The 15,079-nt window shown below is 42.0% G+C and overlaps 1 protein-coding gene across 2 annotated transcripts in view; it reads left to right on the top strand.

Annotated features, from left to right (window-relative positions):
- Positions 1-1,120: 1,120 nt before the first annotated feature.
- LOC119960775 (solute carrier family 43 member 3-like) overlaps positions 1,121-15,079 on the top strand; it is a 55,396-nt gene continuing 41,437 nt past the window's right edge. For both annotated transcript variants that reach the window (XM_038788377.1, XM_038788376.1), the window contains exon 1: positions 1,121-1,186. The gene's annotated coding sequence lies outside the window, so the exon portion shown is untranslated. The remainder of the gene's footprint in view (positions 1,187-15,079) is intronic.

Below are 15,079 nucleotides of genomic sequence, written 5' to 3'. Positions count from 1 at the left end.
GGTGCCTTGAACTCGCTGCCGGAGGAGGTGGTAGAAGCAGGGACAATTGTGACGTTAAAGGGGCATCTTGACAAATACATGAATGGGATGGGAATAGAGTGATATGGACCACGGAAGTGTGAAAGTTTTAGTTTGCACGCACAGTTGTTCGCATTGCTGCCTCTCAACCTCCCGAACCCGGGATCGATTCCAGACTCGGGGGACTCTCTGAGTGAAGTTTGCACGTTCTGTCCGAGTAGTTTCCTCCGGGTGCTACTGTTTCCTCAGACAGATGTGAAGTTCGGTGGATTGGCCATGATAAATTATCCCTTACTGTCCAAAGGTGAGGTGGAATTACAGTGACAGTGGGTGGGGGAGTGAGCGACGATGAGGGAGCCCCTTCAAACTACAACCAGATCAGCTGGTTTTGCAAAATAGTTGTTTGAGTGAACTTGCTGCAGATAAATTATCTGACAAGTTTATTTACATTACAAATGGGAGTGCCCATCATAACATGCTGATATTATTGTTCTGTGAAGCGTCTCTGGACCGCCTGATTTGTTTACAATTTTTTTGTACACTGTCCGTGTGTTTCGCCCCCAGAACCTAAAGACGTGCAGGTTTGATGGAGTGGCCATGCTGAATTGCCCCTTAATTAAAAAAAATAAATTGGGCACTGTACATTAAAAAATAAAATAAATGCAAGTCTGTCTCACTTTGCTTTTTTGTTTTTATTTTATTTTCCTCTCCATATTTCATTTATTTCTCTGTGCTTCTCGTGCCCTACCTCTCACATACCGAAATATATTTTTACCCAGCCCATGGCCTGCAGCTGTTTATGCCGCACTGGTTTCACAAAAGTAAACAAAACACAGAAAAACTGCATTCCTTTCTATAAATTCATCACCCTGATGATTGGACGTGGTTTCAGAGCCCTTATGCCGTACTGATTTCACAAAAGTAAACAAAACACAGAAAAACTGCATTCCTTTCTATAAATTCATCACCCTGATGATTGGAAATGGTTTCAGAGCCCTTATGCCGTATTGGTTTCACAAAAGTAAACAAAACACAGAAAAACTGCATTCCTTTCTATAAATTCATCACCCTGATGATTGGACATGGTTTCAGAGCCCAGATTTTCCAAAACACGGAAATGTTTGTAGTAAAAGAGAATAGTTCCGTGTGACATTCGGCACAGAAGGAGGTATGTAAAGTCTTTCTATCAGTCCAGAGGGAATTCTGTCCTGGTTTACCTCAGTACTGAGTCTCAGCCTAATTGGCAGATGCTAATCCTTAGGGAGTTTGCCGGGGTTGCAGGTTCACTAGGGAGATTGTGCTCCAGCGGCTGAACATCAGGATGAGTAGAACTTTAGGCTCTTTCCATAAGAAGCCCTGAAGTGACAAACGCTCCTGTCTGAGGAATAGCTCCATTGTTCTTCATTCACGACAGAGGAAATAATGTTTTTTTAGATGTTCAGAACTGAGGCACCTTCTAACTTGGAAGTGTCTTTTTTTTCAATGCTCGACCCCAGCCTGTGTTCGATACTGAGTTCGATCACGGCCCCTGGTTATTGCCTGTGTGGAGTTTGCACATTCGCCCCGTGCCTGCGTGGTATGGCCGCATAGCCCAAGATGTGCATGGTGGCAATTAACTGTGGTAAATCGTCCTTTACTTGGACATTTTAAATAATACGCATCAATGCTTATTACAACATTGATGTGGAGATGCCGGCGATGGACTGGGGTGAGCACAGTAAGAAGTCTTATTACCCCAGGTTAAAGTCCAACATGAGATTCACCTGAGGAAGGAGCAGTGCTCCGAAAGGTCGTATTTGAAACAAACCTGTTGGGCTTTAAACTGGTGTTGTAAGACTTCTTACAATTAACATTATCTGACCCGTGATGTGGACTGAATTACGAATCTTCCACTCCGTGAGTAAAACAAGGAAGGTATGCAACAAATCGGGGTGCAGGATCTATCCCATACTTTGCTTCAATGAAATAATGCATTACATTAGGATACGTATATGTTTCGATATATTTTTGCCCAAATCCTGTATTGTCTTACAACTGTACAATAACAGCTGCAATTTAAAACAATTGCACTTCATTTCTCGAAAGCTCTGTGTGGATCTTTGTCTTTGCGAGCAAAATTGAGGGTTGAGATATTGAATGTATTTTAAACACTTAAAGTATTGAACAGAATAGTCCAGGATGAGGGAGAATTTACATTCTTTAATTCACAAGTTATCGGGGTATGTATACTTTGCCATGTGGCTGTCCGAATCCCTCGCCTTCACGGGAGTGATGGACGGATGAGCGCCACTCCTCTTCGTGTTGAGGAAGTAAGAACATTCTCTCGATAGCTGGGTGGCGCTGTACAACTCTCAATGGCACAAGTTAGTCTCTATGTATGTGGATGCGGTGTGGATGGGCGGGGAGGGAATGGGAAAACAGTGGGAACGAGGGGAATGGCAGCAGTACCCATTTCGTTGTTGACCTCTGGTGTGCGAAAAGAGAGAACACAGCGAGATTGAGAGATAGTGCACGAGTGGCATTAGCAATTGCATCAGGGGCTGTTTAGCACAGGGCTAAATCGCTGGGTTTGAAAGCAAACCATGGAAGGCCAGCAGCACGGTTCAATTTCCGTAACAGCCTCCCCGAACAGGCGCCCGAGTTTGGCGACTAGGGGCTTTTCACAGTAACTTCATTTGAAGCCGACTTGTGACATTATGCGATTTTCATTTCATTTCATTTTCAAAAGTATGGAGGAGAGGTAAAGACAGGGAGAAAGAGAGAAACCTTTGGCGATTGACGGAGCGGTAAAGGAAAAATAATATATATAGCGAGAGGGGTTATGGTGGGAGGTGGAGAGAGTGTGGGAGAGAGAGAGAGAAGTCAATGAGTGAGAGAGAAAGAAAGAGAGCATCATTCAGAGGAAAGTAGAAATGGCGACATACTTAATGCTGCGAATCACTGGGAGATTATAAAAATACTTGTAATCAAGGAAGTCCGTTGGCTGACGAAGATGAAGAGAAAGAAAGTGAAGGAGGGTGCACGGAAAGATTTTTCCAAGCACATTATTTGCAAGATAGAAATGTGGAATGGTTACGAGAGGACAGACAAGCAGAGACGTCAGAGAGAAGGATGCATATCTCGGGGGGTGGGGGGAAGGTGAGAATGCACAAGTTGATTGAAGCTGTGTGAGAGGAGTGAGCGGGCAAACCGGATCAAATATGAAAGAGAGAAATCAGAGAGGGGAACAGAGAGACTGTGAGTAGTGTTTAGCCAAGAGAAGGAGAGGGGGGTGAGAGAACATAAAGGTAACAATTTAAAGCGAGAAGTGTTCTTGGACATGGATTGGGATAGAGGGAGATCGAGCGAGACTGAGAAGGATCGGAAATTGGGGTAATCTGATTTGAAAGAATGTGGCAGGAAAGGGAGCCGAAATTGGAGAGCAGGAGTGAGGGGCGGAACCAGCGACTGAATTTGATGTAAAGATACAGAAAGAGTAATTGAGTGGCGGAGTGAAGGTGCATTGAAGGAGAGCGCTGAGATGGTGGTGAGCACGGGTAAATGGGACAGTACAAAAGTGGAAGATTTGAGATGTAGCACCATTGGATCAGATACAATGAAAGATGGTATCGGAGTTCCTCACATCGTTGACTATACTTTATCAGAGTTTAATCTGACATGAAACAGTTTGGAATTTGCTGAACTTGGGAAAATGCCTTTGATTTTTTTTTCTGACCTCTCCTCCTATTTCGCTGCTCATGGTTGCCACCTGCTAGACGAACATTTAATTCACTCCACGAACTGCCTTGTTCGCCTTGAACGTCACGGAGCGGTGTGTTGTTCGACCTGTTTGACATGGGTTCTGAGAACAGGATATCTAGAGTAACGACAAATAGAAAATAAAACAATCCCGACTGTGAGTAAGGCACATGGAGCCCACTCAGACCCTCTGAAAGAGCAATCTCTGCAGACCCACACCACGTCCTCCCGCAACCTAATCTACATAACCCTGGTTGATAAGGGGTAATTTATCAAGGCCAATTCGAACATCATTGCATTCTGGGAGGAAACTGCTGCACCATGGAAAATCAAGGAGACAAGGGGAGAAAACCACCCAGGCAGTCACCCAAGGTCGGAATCGAACCGGGCTCCCTGGCTCTGAGATACAACAGCGTTATCCGTTGTAACTCCGTGCCACGCTTGTTACAAATGAAATTCAAATTCAAAATAATTCAATTCATGATCTCTAAACTCCCTAGGCTGGGCCCGGCTCCTCCCTCTGCGACTGGATCCTGAACTTCCGAACCTGCAGACTGGAATCAGTAAGGACAGACAGCAACACCTTCTCCACAGTCATCCTCAACACCGGTGCCTCACAACGCAGTGTCCTCATCCCCCTACTATATTCCTTATACACCTATGACTGTGTGGCCAAATTTCCCTCCAACTCGAATTTCAATTTTACCGATGACACCACGGTAGTGTGTCGGATTTCAAACAAAGATAGGACAGAGTACAGGAATGAGATAGAGAATCTGATGAAGTGGTGCGACGACAATAGTCTCTCCCTCAATGTCAACGAAATGAAGGAGATTGTCATCAACTTCTGGAAGAGTAGTGGAGAACATGGCCCTTTCTCCATCGAAGTAGAAAGGATCGAAACCTTCACGTTTGTTGCTCTCCAGTCATCAACAACCTGTTCTGGTCCACCCATGCAGACACTTTCGCTATGAATGTCCATCAACGACTCTACTGTCTCAGAAGCCTAAGGAAATTTGGCATGTCAGCTACGATTCTCACCAACGTTCACAGATGCACCATAGAAAGCATTATTTCTTGTTGTTTCAGAGCTTTGTATGGTTCCTGCTCTGCCTAAGACCGCAGGAAACTGCAAAAGGTCGTGAATATAGCCCAGTGCGTCACTCAAACCTGCCTCCAATCCATTGACTCTGTCCACTATTCTTGCTGCCTCGAAAGGCATGCAGCATAATTAAAGACCCCGCGAACTGCGTACACACTTTCTTCCTCCTTCATCCGTCAGGAACCAGTTCAAGAACAAATTCTTCCCTGCTGCCATCAGACGTTTGAATGCACTTACTTCGTGTTAAGCTGATCTTTTCTCCACACCTTAGCTAAGACTGTAATAATAAATTATGTAGTCTCTCCTTCCTTACCTCTGCATGGTGTGCGTTGCCTGCATAGCAAGCAAGAGTCGCCACTTTTCACTGTATACCAATAAATGTGAGAATAATAAATCAATTCAAACTAATGAGACATACAAGATCCAAGCTGACAAAAAAGGTGTGCACCTTTACTAATAGTATGGGCGGGGAATAGATGCTTTGCAAAAGTGTTGAGAGTGGACGGTGGGAGAGTGGAAGAGCAAAGTAAAGAGGAGAGTAAGGTTCAGAAAATGAGGGGTTGGTCCTGGACTATGCCATGGGGGTAAGACGTGCAGAGGTGCTGATGGATTCGGGCAGAACTGTACGAGAAGCGGACTGCGAAAGAGTGAACTTGCAGGAGTCACATGGGAGGGAGTGACGTGCCCCTGGAGGGCAGGATACTGAAGGTGTCAAATATAAGGAGAGGTAGGGGAGCAGTGGGTTTCCAGGTTGCTTCTGGGGGTATGTGGGGGTTTTTTGATCAGCAGGTAAAGGTGATGGGCATGGAGAGAGTTGATGGAATGAGAATAAAAGGTTTTGGAGTCCAGTTTGGATATGAATATCCGTGAGATATGTGTTGAAATGTCAAATACATAAGTTATTCCGATAGCGCAAGAACGCTTCATTAAAAGAAAACTCTATTCTTGTCGGCCAATATTCTGTGAAGTATTACAGGACAGAGTATTGCGCGGAAAATGTGATTTGTTTTCCTTTCCGTGAAAGGAGTTAAGGACGGAGATCGATTCCAGAATAACTTTTATGCACTTTTCTCAACATAAAAGGTTCAGGTGGTGAGTGAAACGTGAAGCTTAGGAATGATTAAAAACAAATAAATGCATTAAAGTGGCCCGCTTCGGGAGCAAACAATGAACAGACATGGAGCAAAGAAGCACACGGTGTACCCGAATAGGCGCTAGAATGTGGCAATCAGGGGACTTTCACGGTAAATTCATTGCAATGTAAGCCTACTTGTGACAATAAAAATTATGTTAATTAGGAGAGGGAAATGAGCTACTGGGTCAACTGTTTTTGGGCGAATTGCGGGTCAATAGTCAAAGAACGAATTCGTGAACTCCAAAACTTGTAACAACCTGAAGCAAAATCGTTCTTAATATTCCTTCAATGGCAGACAATGTGTGCAGAAAGTAGCACGCTAGCAGGAATAATTCAGACAAGAACAGAAGGAACGAAGATATGTACAAAAATTAAGGAAGTTATGATCGAAAATTTAGTTTTGCAAAATGATATGATGTTAACTGGAAACATGTCAAAATATTTATTGGCAGTAATATAGTTGTGACCAGCCGTTGTGGATGTAGTTTATTTCGTGGAAAATACTGAAATGGAGTAGAGTGCTGTGACAGAGAAGGAACGGAGGATATGGGAGGGGAACTGAAATGACAAAGACGGACACCATCTATATCCTCCCTGGTGCTGTTTCGGAGCAGTTAAAGGATAGCCTGGAGGGTTAGGGTGACCAGCCTTGGTCGTGGTACACACATAGGTAAATTATAATGCAGTTAAAACAGCAGTAAATATGAAGTGATGAGGAAAGATGAGGGTCGGACCTCAGAGTTAATTATGTCAGGATTCCCACCAGTGTCACGGGCTAGTCTCAGTGTAAATAGCAGCATATATAGGATGGATACTTGTCTGAAAACATGGTATCAGGGTCACGGTTTAAGATTGCTGGGTAATGGGACCGGATCAGGTGGAGCTGTGACCTTCAGAAACTGGGCGAGGTACGTCTGGTTGGGACCGGGACATATGTCCTTCAGAGAGAGGGAGGGCTGGGGGACATGGGGGGCACTTGGGGAGGGTTCAAACTAATCCTGCAGGGGGATGGGAATCTATGTCAAAATTCAGAGAAGGGGTAATCAAGTACAGAAGAAGAAGACAGACAGGAGAATACGAAAAGTGATGGGCAGATGAATGAAGGGCCTGTACCAGATACTGACACAATAAAATACAATGCATGGGCATGATAAGGAACGCTAAAAGGACGAGGCTTAAGGCTTTATATCTGAATGCACGTTGCATTCGAAGGAAAATGGATGATGAGTTTCAAAGATTGCAAAGGGGTATGGTATAGGTCGGATTTTGAAGGCATGTTTCCAGGGTTACCAAGAATGGGAGATAGATATTCAGGGCTAATAAGTTTTGAGGAAGGGAAAACTGATTATAGAACATAGATCAGTGCACCACAGTGCAGGCCCTTTCGCCCATGAGGTTGCCCCGAACGCTTATCCTAATCTAAGAACTACCTAACCTAAAACCCTTCAATAACTGCTGTCCATATGTCTGCCCAAGAGTCGTTTAAATGTCCCTGATTACTCAGACTCAATCACCTCCGCCTGCATTCCAGGCACCCACAACTCTCTGTGTAAAGAACCGACGGTTGACATCACCCCTATACATTCCTCCAACATGTAGAAAGTGTGGTGGAGTTGCATTTGTTGCGCAAAGATGGGTTTAAGCGCAAAGATGAGTCCACGATCGGGAACAGCGTGACGCATGACCCCGCGATCGCAACACGATCGGGAACACCGTGAGCCATGGCCCCGCGATTCAGGACGTGATCGGGAACATAGTGACGCATGTCGCCGCGATTCGGAACGTGATAGGAAACACCACGGCACATGGCCGGAATTCAAGAACGCGATCGGAATATCATGACGCATGGCCCCGCATTCCGGAACACGATTGGGAACACCCGCGACACATCCGCTGGTCACGACTCTGTGTTTGAAAATGACTGCCTTCGATGACAAGACTGTATAATTGGCTGGTTAGATGGGCATAATAGTCGCAAGCGGAATTTAACCATGACAACTGTGATGTAATGTCTCTTGGGAGGACGAACAAGGCGAAGCCATATACAATGGATGGTCGGTCCCGAGAAAATACAGAGGTTCCAAGAGGTCTTAGTGCGCATATTCAGATTGGTCTCAAGTCAGCAGGACAGGGAGATATGGTGGTTCAGAAGGCAAAATTAATGCTTGCCCTTATTAACCATGGCATTGAAGAGAAGAGCAGGGAGATTTTTCTGGACCTGCACAAAGCGCTAATCAGAGCACAGTTGGAGTAATGTGTGCTGTTGTGCTCACACCTGAAGTTAAAACTCACCACTATTCTTAGAATTCCCCCTATACCAAAAAAAGGTTGATATTCTAAATGGTGAACAGGGATTCTCACTCCCTGACTCCAGTGCAGGCTTCTGTGAGTGCTATTCAGGTCAAACTATCTTTTCAAGTTATCCCCCGGTATAACCCATACCTTCACCGAAGAATTTTACCTACTTACCCCTTAATAGCATCGATGTCCTGGGTCCTGCGTTATTAAGGAAGTGAAGTAAGCTAATAACCACTTTTTCAGGTTAAGTTATTTGTATTATTATATTTTTTCTTTTAAAAGCTGCAAACACTTTCTTTACAGAAAGGAAAAAAGATCTTGCTTCTGGCTGCTTCAGGCCCACCTTGGCAATCGATCTTCTTAAAATCTGGTCTTCTTGAGTTGTATTCGCTGGTGAACTCGGTTGCTGTGTCCTGTTCTTCCCATGCACCGAGCTGGCACGCTTCTTCCCATGCACCATGCACTGGCTCTGCTAGCTATCTCTAAGCTGACTCTGACTCCTGTTTAAATTCTAGTCTTCCTTAGATGTATAACTGTTTAAACTCGGCTGCTTGCCTTGTCTTTCCCATGACCGAGCTCTCTCTCTCTCTCTCTCTCTGAGTTCTCCTCCCCTTCTCTCCTGTTGCTGGTTTCTCCTGTCCTCTGCTGCTGCTCCCTGGGTTTATATTCTCTTTCTGAGAGTTATTAAGTTTTAACGACTTTATTGTAAATGGGCTTGTTTCACTTTGATAGTTTAAAATTATCTTTGATGTAAACATCTTACTACAACTAATTATTCATTTTGGGCATATCGTCTCCTCTCAGATCTGATTAAACAATGCTTTGGTTTCAATAGGTGTTACTTTTAATTCTGTGATTTCAAATCGTTTAATTTTCCAATTGTCCCCAGCTCATAACTTTGCCTTTGATTTTGACTTACATGATGTTTCTCGTAGACAGGTCGTCTTCAATTTTCTTTTAATTGTTTGATGTTCATAGAATTTTACACTTTAAATTTGACACCAAATTTGACTGAGTATCTTCCATCCTTTCCAGCTGTTTACTAAGAGAGTTTATTTCAATTAAGGTGTGAAACTTTGCTTTTAGCGGTATGCTAAAATTTAACTTGGTTATGACTTGAAAGACTTGCCTGTTTTAAACATTCGTCACTTAATGCAATTGAAACTCTCATCCATGCTTTTTCAGATGCTTCCTGAGATAGTTACATTCCATGAAGGTGTGAGCCATTGTTTTAGCTTACCACATGAGACCTATGTGTTTGATTAGCCTGCTTGTGAGCAAGAATCTGCATTTTATAACCCTGCTCTTTGCAGCTGCTATGAAACTTTTGTGGGATCTTTCCCTGTATCCTCTCAAACCAGATATTGCCAGACTTCCATGTTTCAAATGACACATTTTTCTGTATTTTCAAGAACACCCCGTCTTGACATTTGAAACATAACTATATAATTTGGGTAATTGTCCCCCCATCCAATTGTACTAACATATATCCCCGATCTTTATCATTTGTATGCATGTGTTGGAATTTCAATTTGGGCACCAAAATCAACACGTAAATGCATCCATATCTCAGACCAGTGTCGATAAGAGTCTTTTCTTTTCCTCAAGTCCAATTACCGTGAACCATAGCCGTTGTTGCTCAGGAAGGTAACAATCGCTTTCCGTGTGTTCCACTACCTCCAAAGCATTTTACTCCCTTGGGATAGCAGCACCGTAGAAGCTTCCTCATGTCCCTTAGAAACAGCACACAACTCAGTCCATCAGTAACCACAAAGGTCTTTTGTCCATCACTGGCTGTTACGTGTCTCATGTTTCCGTTATCCAAATTGCTTTTCCATTGCTGATTGGAATGGTAAATTATGATATCATGTACCACCCACTGATTCCCTTGTTTCATTAATTTAAAAGGTTCAATTGATCCTGCTTGTATTCCTAACTTCCCCATTAATGTCTAACATTGTCGTGAATCATGTAAGTCTGCCAACCCCTGGTTTACATGAGAGAATATCTTTCTGACAAATTTCCTTCAAATCCCTTTCATCTGTCATCATTTCCCTTACAACATGAAAGTGTATATTTTCCATTACAGCATTTGTAAAACCACATTGAACTGTCACTTTTCCAAATAAATTCTCCCTATTGTTAAATACACAGTAAAAAAACTTAAGTCTTATCTTAACACATTACTCATTACCTAACCACACAAATAGACTGTGTGTTACAACCTTACATATTTGCAACTGTTATCACAATTTTAATACTAGAAATAAGGTACAATATCGAAACATCCCTTCTTGGCTTTGGGACCAGTAGTCATTACATACTAAATATGGCATATAAACAACATCAATATTATTTGTAATGTTCTATGTAGTTAAATCAAGAAAACACTCTAAACTATCCTTCTATTAAAACATTCACACAGTTTAGAAATGCGGATCAAGTTCTTTAACGGCACACCTACCCCCCTTATCATATATATATATATATATATATATATATATATATAGCAGTCCCTATCAATTTACATGAATTTTTTTTTTTTTTAATAACAATTACAGCTCTTCAATGCAATATTGTTTTGCCGCATTGATAACAATTTTCCCGCCGTGGTATCAAGCTACAAAAATTCTTAAATGATTGTCATTTATCATGTTGGGGTTCCTCGTCAGTCGCTGCTGTCTGCCGAGACCCTTAATAACTCCACCGTGTAGTACATACCCCGTGGAGACCACAGATCATCCATCAGCTAATGTCCAGTTAGAGATGTCTGACCGGAGGTTTCACTGTCCAGTAATAATTTGATATTTTGATTTGTTTCTAACCCGTAACGTTTTCCTCCGGGTTCTGTCATTTAATTCCCTCAAATATGTAGCCAATTGTATCATTAGTTTCCCCCCAATCCTGTCTAAAAGATTCTTTGCTGGAGCGTAGTTCTCTTCCTTCTTGTGAACTGGTTTGTTATTTATTTTTTCCATCTGAAAAATCAAATGAACAGATCAAGGGTGGAGAGGGCCCTATTCTTTAATTTGTACTTTCTATTTTAATTTGGTTAACCCAGAAGTGCCCTCTCCAGGACTTCCGGATTTCTTTTGCCACTATTTCTTTTTGAACTGGTTTATTTTCCTTATCATTGATGTACATCATACCATTAAAGCCTGTTAAGCCTCCTTCTGTCATTGTCAATTGGTTTTAATATTTTAATTTTTCTGCATCAATTTGTATTAAATCTTTTCCGGCAATCAGATACTAATTTCCTGGTACTGCAATTAATTCTCCAAACTAACTTCTGGTCCAATATCTTTATTCTCTAAAGCTCCTTCTTCAATGTATTTAACATTCTAAACATCATTATCTCTGCTAGTGACTGTTGTGATCAGCGGGCACTAGGACCCTGCGGAGCCATGCAGTGTCAACTTCATCGCAGCAGTTTCAAAGTCTGCAGCAGCACAAACTCTTTATCTGTTCATTCTGAGACCAATTTAGTTCTGAACATACTGATTTACTTATCCCATAATACTGATCACATTTCTGCCTGCCATTTATAACTTCCAATTTATGTGAAAATCGGCTTTGTAAAACACAACATTTTTTTTAAAATACAAACATTAAAGGAAATTCACAAATCCTTATTAGACATACACACACTCATTCATCCACTCAGATCTTGGATCTTTACTCTGCAGGATTTCACAAATCCTTATTAAACACACACTCATTTATCCACTGAGATCTTGGACCTCTATTCAGTAGGGTTTCAGTTACTCTTAACAAAAATTGAGACCCCTCCATGCTGATAAGTTTCACTTCTGCAGGAATTTTTTTTCCCTCTGTTAAGCTTTTCTACTCTTGTTTCATTGTTTCAACTCTCTTGACTGTATTCCAGGGCAAGAGAATTACCCTAATTGCCATTTTCTGCATTTTTTTTCTGTTCCTGGTTGTCCCTTTCAGGTGTACTCTGAAATTAAGGATAAGTACCCTTTCTGGGCCCTATCCAAGGCTGACTAAGGCACTATCTTCCTGTTTTAGTTAAGGGTCGATTGGTTATTGGTTTCTGAAGATTCTAAGCGTCCCTATTTTCCAGAAAATGTCCGCACAATCTGCCTTACTCTGAGGATGATTTATTCTTTGGCCTCTTTTACCAGTAACGGATGCAAGATTTTAGTGCTATCACCAAAATGTCTTGCAGACTTTCACTCAGAGTCAGCATCTTCTAGTCTGCTGATTCACACCCAACCTGAGCTTCAGTCCCCTCGATCCACAGAATATCCTTACAAAAGCCAATCACACATGACTTTCCAGACTAAACTCGGCAAGTAAAGTCTGACACACACATAGACTAGAAACTTCGAATATTCTAGCCTTTGTGCCGGTTAGAAACTTCTAATATTCCAACCGTTTCTTGGGAACTAGAAACTTCTAATATTCTAGCCCCTACTCTGCTTAACTATAAACTTCTAATATTCTAGCCTCGCTTTACCTAGAAACTTCTAATATTCTAGGCTCACTTTACCTAGAAACTTCTAATATTCTAGGCCCCACGTTGGGCGCCATGAAGTTAAAACTCACCACTATTCTTAGAATTCCCCCTATACCAAAAAAAGGTTGATATTCTAAATGGTGAACAGGGATTCTCACTCCCTGACTCCAGTGCAGGCTTCTGTGAGTGCTATTCAGGTCAAACTATCTTTTCAAGTTATCCCCCGGTATAACCCATACCTTCACCGAAGAATTTTACCTACTTACCCCTTAATAGCATCGATGTCCTGGGTCCTGCGTTATTAAGGAAGTGAAGTAAGCTAATAACCACTTTTTCAGGTTAAGTTATTTGTATTATTATATTTTTTCTTTTAAAAGCTGCAAACACTTTCTTTACAGAAAGGAAAAAAGATCTTGCTTCTGGCTGCTTCAGGCCCACCTTGGCAATCGATCTTCTTAAAATCTGGTCTTCTTGAGTTGTATTCGCTGGTGAACTCGGTTGCTGTGTCCTGTTCTTCCCATGCACCGAGCTGTGAGAGCTGGCTCTGCTAGCTATCTCTAAGCTGACTCTGACTCCTGTTTAAATTCTAGTCTTCCTTAGATGTATAACTGTTTAAACTCGGCTGCTTGCCTTGTCTTTCCCATGACCGAGCTCTCTCTCTCTCTCTCTCTCTGAGTTCTCCTCCCCTTCTCTCCTGTTGCTGGTTTCTCCTGTCCTCTGCTGCTGCTCCCTGGGTTTATATTCTTTTTCTGAGAGTTATTAAGTTTTAACGACTTTATTGTAAATGGGCTTGTTTCACTTTGATAGTTTAAAATTATCTTTGATGTAAACATCTTACTACAACTAATTATTCATTTTGGGCATATCGTCTCCTCTCAGATCTGATTAAACAATGCTTTGGTTTCAATAGGTGTTACTTTTAATTCTGTGATTTCAAATCGTTTAATTTTCCAATTGTCCCCAGCTCATAACTTTGCCTTTGATTTTGACTTACATGATGTTTCTCGTAGACAGGTCGTCTCCAATTTTCTTTTAATTGTTTGATGTTCATAGAATTTTACACTTTAAATTTGACACCAAATTTGACTGAGTATCTTCCATCCTTTCCAGCTGTTTACTAAGAGAGTTTATTTCAATTAAGGTGTGAAACTTTGCTTTTAGCGGTATGCTAAAATTTAACTTGGTTATGACTTGAAAGACTTGCCTGTTTTAAACATTCGTCACTTAATGCAATTGAAACTCTCATCCATGCTTTTTCAGATGCTTCCTGAGATAGTTACATTCCATGAAGGTGTGAGCCATTGTTTTAGCTTACCACATGAGACCTATGTGTTTGATTAGCCTGCTTGTGAGCAAGAATCTGCATTTTATAACCCTGCTCTTTGCAGCTGCTATGAAACTTTTGTGGGATCTTTCCCTGTATCCTCTCAAACCAGATATTGCCAGACTTCCATGTTTCAAATGACACATTTTTCTGTATTTTCAAGAACACACCCTATAGAAACTAAGCGATTGCCCTTGTAGCCGTGAAGTGAAGATTCACTGGAATATTGCCTGGGCTGGATCGCCTGAGTTATCAACAGACACTGGACAGAATGGTATTATTTTATTGAAGCACAGAAGTCTGAAGGAAGACCTGATTAAGGGGCAAAAATGATAAGGGATAGTTGTTGTGCACAGGAAGGTGCTTTTCCCCTTAGTTGTGGAGTCAGTAAACAGTAATCATAGAATTTTCGACACTAAGGGCAATTTTTCATGGCCAATCCACCCAACCTGCGCATCTTTGGACTGTGGGAGGAAACAGGAGTAGCCGGAGGAAACCCACGCACACACGGGGAGGATGTGCAGACTCCGCACAGATAGTGACCTAAGCCGGGAATCGAACCTGGGACCCTGGACCTATGAAGCAGTTGTGCTACCCACTATGCTACCGTGCTTCCCTACTATGCCTCCAATCAAATTTAAGCTTACTTTGAAGTGAGGATACTTAATGAAGCACCCACAGATTCAATCGATTGTTTAACCTGAGGTACTGCTCCAGCGATGTTCTGGGACAAATTGCTGAACTCCAATAACCAAAAACATTTTATTTGTTTTTAATATCACCGAAACTAGTGCAGAGTTTACTTCCGGTTCCCAGTGACTTCAGCATCGCTGAGGCCAGTTTATAGCGCACTTGTGCATGTTGCTGATGTTATTTTTAATCAGAGTAAATCTCAGTTGCCTATTGAATTCAGCACTTCCGACCTCGTTTGGACCAACACTGTTGAAATCTGGACTCAAATGGGCCTGGTGGAACTCCCACTGA

Source organism: Scyliorhinus canicula, unplaced genomic scaffold (genome assembly GCF_902713615.1).
Source record: "Scyliorhinus canicula unplaced genomic scaffold, sScyCan1.1, whole genome shotgun sequence".
Classification (NCBI taxonomy): Eukaryota; Metazoa; Chordata; class Chondrichthyes; order Carcharhiniformes; family Scyliorhinidae; genus Scyliorhinus; species Scyliorhinus canicula.
Note: the sequence above shows the minus strand (reverse complement) of the source record. Positions and strands in the feature narration are given on the sequence as shown.